This window comes from Phasianus colchicus, chromosome 10 (genome assembly GCF_987193195.1).
Source record: "Phasianus colchicus chromosome 10, bPhaCol1.hap1.1, whole genome shotgun sequence".
NCBI lineage: Eukaryota > Metazoa > Chordata > Aves > Galliformes > Phasianidae > Phasianus > Phasianus colchicus.
In genome coordinates, this window is record NC_143445.1 from 17,866,462 (window position 1) to 17,878,874 (window position 12,413).

The window sequence follows — 12,413 nt, forward strand, 5'->3', positions numbered from 1 at the left end:
TTTCTCAGCAGGAAATTTTGTTGTCATACATTTTCTGTGATCAGTGATCTGCCAGTCGGTGCCAGGCCAGACCTGAGCCCGAGGGAAACATGCTGGAGCTGGGTGCTGCAGGCTCCATGCAGAGCCGCCTTTGCATACGTGACTTCCTTGCCTGAACTACAGCTCCTGGGGGTTTACGTTTTGGCATGAATAGCTGCGCCCATTTCCATCTCCCGCCTGTTTGGGCTGGCAGCAAGGATGTGCACCAAAGGAGGTATGCAAAGAGGTGGACAGACTTAGCTGGCAGCAAGGCTGGGAGGGTGGCTGCTTCCCGCTGTGACCGAGGCCAGGAGGAGGGAGCAGGGCTGGGCTGAGGAGCGGGGAGCAGGGCTGGGCAGTGGGCCAGGCAGGCCTTCCATGAGCTGCACTGTGTGCAGGCAGCTTTCCTTATGCCGTCAGACCTGGCTGCAGAACACCGGTGATGCACTGAGGAAATTTTCAAGTAAATACAAAAATGATGCATTTCCTTATTCTTGCTGCTTCTTGCCAAATCTAGCTTTAAGATGCAAGTAAAGATTTGCTTAACTTCAGGTGATTATTTCTGAGAGCAGAACATGCAGTTATGGGCCTTCTGGCCCTTGTGCTCACAGCACTGGAAGAGAAGAGCAACAAGGAGCTGGCTCTGCCTGATCACCCCCTGCAAACCACCACAGAGGGGAGGCATAAGGCAGCAGCTCTGCTCTGCAGCTCCCGCAGAGCCACAGGAACGGGGCCATGGAGCCAGGGAGGTGCTGGCCAGGAGCATGGAGACCACGGTAGGCTCAGAGCTAAAGACCATGGAGAGGAGCTGGGTGCTGTGCTGCTGCTGTACTGCAGGATGAACAGTCCTGTGCCTCTTGGTGAGGGGAGCTGCTCAGGGAAAGCAAAGCACCAAATCCTGACTCCCTGCACCAGCCCAGAGCCAGGCAGTCCCTTTGGCAGCGGTGTGGCCCTGCTGCTCTGATGGGTCTGAGGCCGATAGGCAGCTTTAGCTTCCAAGTGTTTGAGTACTTAAATTCTGTTCCACTGTTGCTCTCTTTCCAGATAACTCAGAGCTGTGCCCACTTGCAGCTGTTGCCTGCCCTAAGCTGCTGTCCCAGCAGTGAGAGCCATGCTGCCAGATCCCAGTGCCCCGCACAGCAGAGCAGCAGGGCAGGGGGCACTCTCGAGGCCTTGGACCCAGCCCATGTCTTTGCGTTTTATTTTGTTCCGTTTTCCTCCAGTTTGGGTGGGGACAGAAGTTGGCCACAGGAGCACAGCAGCTCCGCGGTGAGTCAGGCTGAAAGCAGTCCAAGCACGTCTCAATGGCGGTCAGTAGCCTAAAAATAAATGTTCCTTGCAGAGAGCAGAGTGGGTGCCAGCAAGGAGCCCAGTGCAGCGCAGTGCTCGGCATTGGGTTGGAAGAAGCACTCTGCTCTATGCCCATCTGTCAGGCACAGCGGGGTCGGGGCAGTGAGTGTGGGAAGTGTTGGGTCTGAGTGAGGGACCCCAACTTTGTGCACAGCTCCCGAGGCACCACCAGGGCTGCTCCTGAGAGCTGTGCAGGTGCAAAGTGATCATTCACAAACAGAGCTCTGCTCCCCGGCTGCTCCTGCGCTGGGAGGAGATGTGCGGGGGGTGGCTGAGCAGTGATGGGGACATTGCAGCTGCATGGAGATGTGCTCCTGTAGGGACATCTCACCTGTTCTTACTGGTACAATCTGGAAAAAAAAAAACAACACAAAAAACAAAAAAAACCAAACCAGCCCCAAAACAAAAAGTCAGTCTTGTCGTGGCAGCCAAATGCATTCCCTGTGTGTACCTGGGCACAGGCTTTGGAAGGGACGTCTGTGGGCTGTTGCCTCACATCCCATAACACACAGAATGGAACAGGGCTGTACTGCTGGCAGCTTTCTGCTGCTCAGCCTTGATGTTGGAGGTGGGGATGTTCCCTCACCTAACCACCGCTGCTCTCCGTTTGGTTCCTGCTTTCTAACACCGGTTCATCTGAGCGCTGTTCCTGTGGCCCAGGAGGAGCTCTGCTCCTTGCAAGCCTGTACACCACCAGCCCAGCGCTCTTTGTGTTTTATCACCTCCGTGGTACCCCAAGGCCCAGAGACAGTGTGTGAAGCGTGCTGTAAAGCACACACGGGCTTACACACTGAATGCATCTGTTCAGGGCTGTGCCCACCCACGAGCGCTTCCCAGGGGCAGCCATGGGCTGTGAGCACAGAACTGCCTGGCTCCGCTCCGTCACCTCTCCGTGCTGGTCCTGGTTCTGCCCATGGGAATGGAGCTGGGTTTCTCTGCTTTTGTTTCAAGTCGCCCTCAGTGTATCCTTTTGGGAAGAAAAGAACGCATTACTTGAATACTACTTGAAGAGCTGGAGCTTTTTTTCCTATGCAGAACACAGTGCTGAATGCTGCTGCTTCTTCCTCTGACGTTTAACGCAGTGTTTAACAGAGGTAAGATTTTAGAGGCTTCTTCCTTGTGGAAGGTGTCAGAAGGGCTGTCTGTGCCCCCCTGATGGAGCCAGCACTCCGACTCCTGCAGCCCCACCAGCAGCCCCACTCCTGCTGGGACAACACGGGCCATGGTGGGAGGTGCTGGGAGGGCCGGCAGTGCCGTACCCGTGTGTGGTTCTGTGCAAGGGAATGCATCCGGGAGTGAGGAAATCTGAGCTCAGAAGGATTTCGGCTGTAAATGCAAACATGGGATCGAAACACACAAATCAGTACTAAGCACCGAGCCATCAGTGCAGTGCCTCTCTTGATTTGTCTGAAGTTGGATGAGAACACTTTGTTTATTGTTTTTCCTTTTTCAGTCGTGCCACACTGATTTGTCCATAGGATGCTGGTTCTGCTTACTGCAGCACATGGCAGGGCGTTCGTCTCAGTACTCACGCTGTGATGCCATCACATGGGGATGTGCAGCCACGAGGAGCTTCTTTGCAGGCGGTGAGGCTGAAAGTCACATTGTGTTGAGTGGGCATGTGGGCTTGTGGAAAGGTGTTGGGAAATGGTGAGGAACTGCCCTGGAGCGCTGGCAGTCATGGTGTCACGGCTCCGTGGGAGGACGCTGTGATGAATGGAGGCAGAAGGGGATGGGGCCTTGGTTTCCATGGGTTTTCTTTCATTCTGAGTAATTTCTTTAAAAAATAATATGTCCTACGAAGCACAAGGGTACTCGGAGCACTCGGTGTGGGCGATTCTCAGCCCAGCCCTGCACTGCTCAGCTCCGTGGGCAGAGGCCCAACTGGACGGAGCCCCTGAGCCACCACTCTGCTGGCTGCCAGCAGTGCTGCCGTGCAGCGTCAGCGGGTGTCCATGGGGACGTGTGGTCTGCACACTCTTTTGGTCAGTTCGCTGTGCTTGCAGTCCCACCCCATGATCTGTGTCAGGTGGCTTGGTTGACACTGAGGTCAGAAGTGGGAACTTTTTTCATGACCTCTGATGAGCTAAGTTTGGGAATGGTGAAACTTAAACCCAACGCTGAATAACAGTGTGGGGTTAGTGTGTGCCCAGGACCTCTTGGTGCGGAGCTGTGCGGGTGTGTGGCACCTCTCTGTGGTGCATGAAAGGCTTTGGTGGAAATGTCTGGGCTGTGCTGAGCTGTGCAGAGGGGATGAATGCTGTGTGTGTCTGGGCTCCCAGCCGAGAGCAGCCCCAGCAGTCCCAATGTGTGCGGGTGCTCTGTGTGCCTCTATTTTGCTTCATCATTTCCCAGTGTGGGCCTGTGGGTTCCTCAGGAGCCAGAAATGAGCTCTGCAGGACTGTAATGTCCAGCATCTCCTCTGTGTTCCTCGGGATGGAGGGTGATAGCCCTGGGCACAGTGCTGTCACAGCATGCTGAGGGAAGAGACAGCACCAGAGCTGCCTTCAGTGCTGAAATAAACGGAGGAGAATGCATTTGGTTGTAATTACCCTGCTGTTACAGCAGTTTCTCTGCTCCCTGTGAAATGTGGTGTCCTGAGGAGTTCTGTGTCGCTGGCTCTGTCTGTGCAGCAGGAGCAGCCTGGTGTGTGCTTCCTTTAGGAATGCTCAGGGAAAGCTTTCTTTGGTTGTGCACTGCTGCATCTCATTGTAATGACTCGATGCGTAATACCATATGCTGTTATAAGGGAAAATAACCATTTTCTGAGCAATACTTCATAGCATGCAATAATTGTGCTTGATTCCCCGTGCTGGGCTCACGCCTCGCTTGTGTTTTAAGGCAGGTTTTTGGTTTCAGCAGCTATCTGTGCATCCGCTTTGACGGCCCTGCTGTCTGGGTGTACGCCTTATCTTTCTGTCACTGGATCTTTTTCTCTCCTGAAACAGAAGCGTATGTGTGCTCTGGTACCTCCTGCAACGCGCTCTGCAGGTGCTTCTGACCTACAGGGAGCAGAGGTAGCTCGGACAAAAGCAAGCAGTGTGGAACAGTGAAGGAAACGCGTTGTTGTGCAGCACAGAGCCGTTCTGTCATCCCGCAGCCCTCCCACTGCCATTACCTCTGCTCTCTCCTGCTCCTCAGCACCCTTCTCACTGACCCCAGACGTGTCCTTCCCCACATGCTGCTTTCAGTTACAGTGAAAGCGGTTGATCCTGACCTTCCTTTTTTTGCTTCTCCTTTCTCTCTTCTTCTTTCCTCACTGCCTCCCCAGCACTGTGCCCCAGTGCAGAGTGCTCCCTTCGCTAAGAAAATAAAACAAACAAAAAACCCACAAAATAACTAGTGATAATTTACCCAAAGTCAGGTTCCTATAACGCTCTTCTGTGCTCAGCACTTACAGAAGCTACTAATCCTAGTAGCACTGCTATAAGGAACGTAACTGTAAACATGGAGTTGGAAGTTCTAGCTTGCATTTAAGGAGTCAGATAATCATTAACCCGGGGCCGTGGAGTTATCGCCCTATGCCTCATTATGTTCCAAGCTTGTGAGTGTGAGCTTTGCTGGGTGAGTTCTGCTCCTTATACGCAGGGTGGGAACGTGGATTTGGATTTTGTGTTGAGGGACATGGTTTAGTGAGTACTATTGGTGGTAGGTGGATGGTTGGACTGGATGATCTTGAAGGTCTTTTCCAACCTCGGTGATTCTGTGATTCTATGCTGCCTGCTGCAGCCTGCACAGGGGTGTTTTTGGCAGCAACCCCCTCAGCAGCACCAGTACAGGGATATGGGACCAGTGGAACTCAAGCATGTTTCTGGAGGTGCTGGGCTGCCCCTCAGCCCCTGAGAGGGAGTGTGCAGAAGTGGAAACTGGCCACATTTTTCCTTTCCTTGTAATAAATGATGTCACTGGTCAAATGCACATATAAGACAAATACCCTTTATGGACCTTACACTGCACTGTTCTTCCCTCATGTGTTTCCCCTGAAAAGCACCAAACCCAGAGCACCAACTAACATCCACTTCTGTTGGCCTATTTATGGCTATGCTCTGACACCAGAGCTTCCCAAACCATAGCATTTTGTATAGCACGGATTGCAATTTGCTTTTTAAACAAGTGCAGACAGAAAAGGAGCACAGTGCCCTGCACGAGGCTATGCTCGGCCACACCATGCCCCTGGCTGGCTCCATGCAGCTGTGCTCCTGTCTCCCTGTGCTGCTGTGGGAACCCCACGGCCCTGCTGAGTGCAGGCAGAGGCAGCCAGGCTGGCTGTTTGTTCCCAGATTCATTAAACACAGCTCCAGGGCAGTCAGAACCCAGGAGGGCCCTGGGAGCCCATGGTGTACATGAGGAGTTCTGCTCTGTGCATGCATGCACTGTGTGTGTGTATGCTGCTGTTTGTGCAGGTGCTGTGTGCAGCCCCGGCTGCTCTGCCTGCAGCTATCCCAAGATGGTCCAACAGAGATCCATCACCATCACCAAAATGCTCCCATTCCAGCCAGGCCAGAGCAGAAAGCCATAAAAGGAGAGGAATATCATTTCCTTGTTGGCTCCCAGTGCCGAAATGCTGGGAATGAACCAACATTTGTTTTCACCAGAGCTGACAGGAGGGTGTGAAACAAACCACCGACGCAGAGCGGTGTGCAGGGCAGCATGCAGCTGGACGAGCTGCAAGAAAGGAGAAAGCAGCACTCTGCCTGTCTGCGTGAGGCATTGTGGGGCACCAGTTCCCGCATGCTGTGCTCGTTATAAGTGATTATTGCAGCACAGCTGGCTGCTGTGACTCCATGCTCACATCTGTGTGCAGTCGGACCCTGCAGGGCTGTTCCTCTCCCCACGGCAGGACAGGCACTGTGCCCCACCTCGCGCTGCCATCCGTCGTGTCAGCACTGCAGCACAGCTATGTGCCGTCACTGTGAGTTCTCCCGTGGCTGCTCAGCTGCTGATGGTGCTGCAGTGACCCGGTGCTTTCAGCAGCTATCTGTATTTCAGCCGCAAAGCCAGACAGTATCACTCCGGCGAGCTCCCTTAATCAGATGCTGTGTCTGCGGCAGGTCTGGGGAAAAGTGATGGCTGTGCTTTGGCTCGACAGCTGGGATCTCTTAAACTGTCCCATTCCTGAAATCGCTACGTCCTTTGAGGAGGAGCAGTTGCCATGTACTTCCACTTGAGCAACTTGACAGTTTTGCAACAAAATACTTTTAAAATGTGATCCTTTGGATCACAGCTGTATCAAATGCTCTCAGGAAGCAAATACTTTGATTGAGTGCCAAAATGCCAGAGTTTGCAAACAGGCCGGCGCTCACAGCTTCTGTCAGCACAGCAGCTCATGCTTTGCGTTCAGCATTAAACAACCGCTCAGCAGTTGGCTGCAGCAGCTGCCCGGGCAGCACCTGGTGGCTGGCAGAGGGGATGCACCGTTTGCTCAGAGCTCCGGCCCAGAACAATGCCCACCAATTACCTGGCCATGGCCCACCCATCTCCCACCCAACACCCACCGGTTTTGGGGCAATTTACCATATTAGAGCTGCTGCCAGGGTTCTGCTGGACCCAGCCTCCCTCGTTCCAAATACACACTCTGCACTGCTACACTTGAAGCATAACACTCCAGACAAGTGAGAACTGGAAGTTGTTGCACTGTTATCATATTCTGGCAAAAAGAGGATTTTTCCTGGAAGAAAAAAAAGAAAAAAAAAAAAAAGTGAAATAACTGTAGCCACAAGGGATCAGGAGAGCAAGCGATGCTCTTCTACATACGGCCCATCGCTGCTGCTGTCTTGTGCAGCAAGGAGTGAATGACCAGACAGTAAGCTGTATATCCACTGGGTTAAATGTATCACCTGGGCCTCCTAGCAGCTCTCTGTTAATGCAAGCTGTGTGTGGAACAGAGATATCTGGAGAGAGGAACGTTGGTCCAGCAGCAGGTCAGATATTAACTGGGCTGCAGCGTGGCGGCCAAGGCAGTGGGGTGGGTATGGGCAGCACTGGGAGCTGCTGGCACTGCAGCACTGCATGCTGCCTGGGAGCCTCATCCGAAAGGCAGATGGGAGAGATGGGAAACGAGTCCAGGGGTTCATGCTCAATTCAGTGCATGAAGATGTGCATTTCAGCTATACAGCTCCTAATGGAAAACTGAAAACTTTCCTAAGCAATTAAAGAAGGGACGAGGGAGATTTCTGCAGCTCCAATTTATTATTATTAATGACTGCTACTTCTTACAAACAGACAAGGGCTCCTGCTACCAGCTCCCATATCAGGAAAGAGAACGGTGTTCCCAAGTCTGGATCTGTTAGACAAGATATATGGCAGGAAGGCAGAGCTGTTATCTGCAAGCACTGCGATAGAACGGACAGAGAGGAGACTTATCTCCCAGCTGGGGGGAGCAGAGATTGTCCATATGTTTCCCACATTTCCTCCGAATCAGATAACTGCTTCCAAATTAATCAAAGTGTCCTTATTCATTTCAAACAAAATGCTCTTGGCCCCTGGTAGAATCAGCGCTTTTCTGCACAGAGCTGAAGCCTTAAGCAAAGCTCAGAAAAATAATGGAAATAAGAAATGTCAGCTCTAATAAGAAAGCATTGCAACTACTGATGGATTGAGAACACAAAACCTTCCACACAGATAGAGAAAATAGCACAGGAAAATACCCTTTTCCCCCAGTTTACAGAAGCATGTACACAAGTGAGATCAGTTGTGTTGATGCTATTATTGATTCAAAAATGAAGTGATGTAGGGTTGTTTGCACACCAGGAGCAATTGAATGCCCTGCTTTTGCCATCAGTCACCACTCAGCTGTTCCATGGGCACCTGCTGAATGTCTACTTCCACAAAGTCAGGGCTTTCACCCAAAGCCTGCTGCTACCCACAGGCATTCTCTGTCTTTAACAGGAAAACTGCAGTTTGCCCATGGCGACTCTGGGTTGCTCAATTTGCTCCACTCTACAAAGTGATGTCATCATGTGCTCCTTTAGTCCCGATGGGCCGCTGTGCCATCTCAGATGCTCCTCAGGGCTTCTTCAAATGAACTATGAGTAGAACATCTCAATGTGTTTGCATTTTGGAAAATGACTGGAAAAACCAAGTCATAGCCAACTGCCAGAGCGTGGGGTGCAGAGGGCCGAGCACGCAATGCAGAGCTTGCTGCATGGTGCTGCCCATGCAGTGCATGGCTGTGCTGAGCAGTGTGCTGCTGTGCTGTGCTGTGCATGGCTGTGCTGAGCAGTGTGCTGCTGTGCTGTGCTGTGCATGGCTGTGCTGTGCATGGCTGAGCAGTGTGCTGGTGTGCCGTGTTGTGCATGGCTGAGCAGTGTGCTGCTGTGCTGTGCTGTGCATGGCTGAGCAGTGTGCTGCTGTGCCGTGTTGTGCATGGCTGAGCGTGTGCTGCTGTGCTGTGCTGTGCTGTGCATGGCTGAGCAGTGTGCTACTGTGCTGTGCATGGCTGAGCAGTGTGCTGCTGTGCTGTGCATGGCTGAGCAGTGTGCTGCTGTGCTGTGCTGTGCATGGCTGAGCAGTGTGCTGCTGTGCTGTGCTGTGCTGTGCATGGCTGAGCAGTGTGCTGGTGTGCCGTGTTGTGCATGGCTGAGCAGTGTGCTGCTGTGCTGTGCTGTGCTGTGCATGGCTGAGCAGTGTGCTGGTGTGCCGTGTTGTGCATGGCTGAGCATGTGCTGCTGTGCTGTGCTGTGCTGTGCATGGCTGAGCAGTGTGCTGCTGTGCTGTGCACGGCTGTGCTGTGCGTGCACAGGCACCTGTCTGCCACACAGCTGTGCTCATGGCTGCAGGCACAGCCCTCAGCACACAACGCTCAGAGCTCTCTCTAAAGAGGGTTATTAGTTGCTAATGACATTTGTTCAGGAAAAAAAAAAAAAAAAAATGGCATTTTGTTCAGTTCTTCTGCTTTTGCATACTGTTTTGCTATCTGGAATAATATTTCCGTGTTGTGGTGCAGCCACCTCCATCTCCACAGCAACAACTCACAAACAGAGGACTATGACTTCAGCTGAGGAACATGCAGCAAGCATTGATGAGCTGCCAAGCAATGAAGATTTGGTTTCAGGGTGGATGCAGAAGCCAGATAGTGACATTTTTCCTGGGTTTTTGTCTGCCCTCCTTCCGGTGAATTCCCTCTGAAGATAATTTGGGCTCTGAGAGAAGAAAGCCCCTCCCCAGGAACTTGGTATTTCAGTAACAGATGAATAAGGCCCGTGGAGGTCTTCAGGCTTTGGACAACACTTTGGAAGCAATAATAACAGCAAGGAAAGAAACAAGATTGAAAGCATGGCCCATGGCCATCAGTCTACCCAGGCAGTCTGCCGCTGGTGGCACTTCAGCTGGGTAGAAAATGAAAGAAAAGCAAACCATGATCCAAGCACAAGGTGCCAACAAGTTCATCTTTAATTAGTGGTTAATTAGTGTTTTGCTCGTTCATCAGAGCATGAATGTTTCCCAGCTGTGTATCTAAACAGTACTTCTCAGCCTTTCAGCATGGTCTCCCTGTGATCCCATCACCAAACAGCCCTGGAGATCCCTCCATGACCCGATGGGTGCAGCCCTGCAGCCATGGGAGCTCTCAGTCGGGGCGATGCTCTGCTCAGCTCCAGCCCTGTGTCGTGCTCCCTGCCCGGGACTGCAGGGCTTTCCCAGTCCTCCTACAAAGGAAAGCAATGCTTTCTCTGGAGTGTCCTTAGGCAGCATACCTGCCTAGTGAAGGATGACTATTCCTAAATGGCTTTGCAGTCTTTTGAAAAAAAAAAAAACAGTCATGAAATAATTGAATCAAGATTTCATGAAATAGATCTTAATTTTATACTATGGATCTCGCAGGTCTGAAATTCTCAGAAACTGATGAACATTCATATAAACACTTTTGCTTAGAAACAGAATTATTTTGAAAATTCCCAGTGCTTGCAGTGCAGTCCTGTGCAGTGTGGTGTTGGCACAAGAACAAATGGGAGGAGAGTGTTAAGAGAATGTAAAATAAAGATAACTCTGTAGTAAACCCAGACAATAGCCAACCAATTACCCTATCGTTCAAACTTTGCAGTTTGTGCAGAATTTATTATTGATCAGCAGCTGAATTTGGGGCACAAGGTTTGGAACATTTGCCACATTCTGGATCCGCCTTTAATTCTGAGTGCCCCACCTGGGAAAGGCGGCTTACATCTGAGGGGAGAGCAGTACTTCTTGCTGGAGAAGGTAACCACGTTTCTCCTGATAGCTGCATGGCAGGAGCCCCGCAGTGCAGCACAGCTCCCTGCAGGCTGCACGCTGCCTGCCCGGGCTGCAGCTGCCCCCCATCAGCCCAGGAGCACACCCTGGCGGGATGCAGGCTGGCACAGACAGCACAGCCTGCAGCCGCTCACCCATCACACAACAAAAGGGCCCCACACAGCACAGAGGGACCCACACAACATTTCCTCCTCCCCATGCACTGCCTGGTGCCCAGCCCAGTGCTGGCAAGCATCCCTCCTATGGTCTCCACCCCAGGCTGAGCACCGGGTGTTTCCAGAGGTTTCCACAGCCTCAGCCACAGCAGCCACGGTGCTGGCGGTCACCTCTATGAGCGGCCCCAACACTGTGGTGGCTGTGGCAGGAGCGCCAGCCATTCTCCTCGTGCAGGGCTGCAGCTGTGGGCCGTGCAGCCCTTATCTGTGTCATGCAGGCCCGGTGCAGGAAGGGAGCGTGGGGCCAGGCACCACCCACAGCCCTCAGCCCCGGGCCTGGCCTCGTCACACCGGGTGCAGTACCCGATTAGCGGCTGGGCCCGGCGCTCGCCATTGGGGAGTTTGAAGCACGCGGCTGTGCCCAGCGGGCAATGCAAAGCACTTCCCGTAGCGTGGCTTTTTTTTATTAGCTGTCAGTAATTTTGCTTCTGTAAGAAAATATATATGCAACCGCAGCCTGTTGCCGTGGTAACTGCTCTATGCTACCCAGAATAGCTAATTCCACGTTCTCAGACCCATAGAGTTCAGAAGGTGCAATCGCTGCATTCACCTCCCAGGCCAGGAGCATCCTGCTGCTGCAGAGCAGCGCGCAGTGAGCAGCGTGCGGTGAGCAGCGTGCGGTGAGCAGTGCGCGGTGAGCAGCGTGCGGTGAGCAGTGCGCAGTGAGCTGTACTGCACTGTGGGCCGGCAGTGGCACTGAAGCTGTGTGCAGGCGGAAGCCAGGCGGGCGCTCAGGCGGCTGGAGCTGCATGCTGTCCTGGCTGCGCCTTTGCACGCTCACGGCAGAAGGATGTGCAGTGCTCTGGGAGGTTGTGGTAAGCTGGAATGCTGTTTTATTATGCTGCATCTTACTGAATGTATTTTGTGAGATAAATTTAAGGAACGTGGTAAAGAAACTTGGAAATTTTGCTTGGTGAACTTTATATAAAGCTCTCTGTGCTCACTGGGCACAGTGAAGGCAACAGCTGTCTCTTGGGGTTAGACCCCAAGACACAGCCATGCAGACCTTTCCCCATGGGCTCCGTGGGACGTGGCACACATGATGTCCCCAAAGGCAGACATGGGGCCCTCAGAGCCTCTCCAGCTTTTCCTGGGTTCTGTGGAGCGGTGTTCTGCCGGGTTGGGTTCTGCTCCTCTAGGAAAGCTGAGACTGTGTGCCTATGGCTCCCTGAGCCCACAGGCGCCGGGCGGCAGTGCCTCTCGCTGTGGGGGTTGTGGTGAGTGGAAATGGGCCCCTGCTGTTGGTTAAACGGCCGTAAAGTCACCGTTATGCAGAACACGCGCCGTATGTTGCAATTATTTGATGTGAAATCATTAGCACAGAATTTGCTCATTTGTGCACTTGAAGACTTGTAGAAGTTTTTTCTAAATGTTTCACTACTTTTCATAAAAGTAGCATTGCTTAGTATTCACGCAAGGCTCTGGTTGGAAGTACCGTGCAGCAGAAATGGCGGATGTGCAATGTGCCTGCTGCCTTTACTGAAGTACACATGGCGGTGTATCGCCTCAGCAGACAAAACCCCTTCTAACACAGCAGCACGAGTTGCGTGCCTCCATGTTGCTGCAGAGCAGAGGCGGAAGTTCTTCACTGAAGAACTTACGCTG

At 52.5% G+C, this 12,413-nt stretch overlaps 1 protein-coding gene across 12 annotated transcripts in view; it reads left to right on the forward strand.

Moving 5' to 3' along the window:
- The first annotated feature begins 11,468 nt into the window (after positions 1-11,468).
- The window catches only part of MBNL1 (muscleblind like splicing regulator 1), a 48,272-nt gene continuing 47,327 nt past the window's right edge, over positions 11,469-12,413 (forward strand). For 5 of the 12 annotated variants that reach the window (XM_031603642.2, XM_031603645.2, XM_031603647.2 and 2 more), the window contains exon 1: positions 11,472-11,623. The gene's annotated coding sequence lies outside the window, so the exon portion shown is untranslated. Of the gene's footprint in view, positions 11,624-12,413 lie in introns of all 12 variants that reach the window. The other 7 variants (XM_031603641.2, XM_090147574.1, XM_031603650.2 and 4 more) reach the window with 4 other exon arrangements.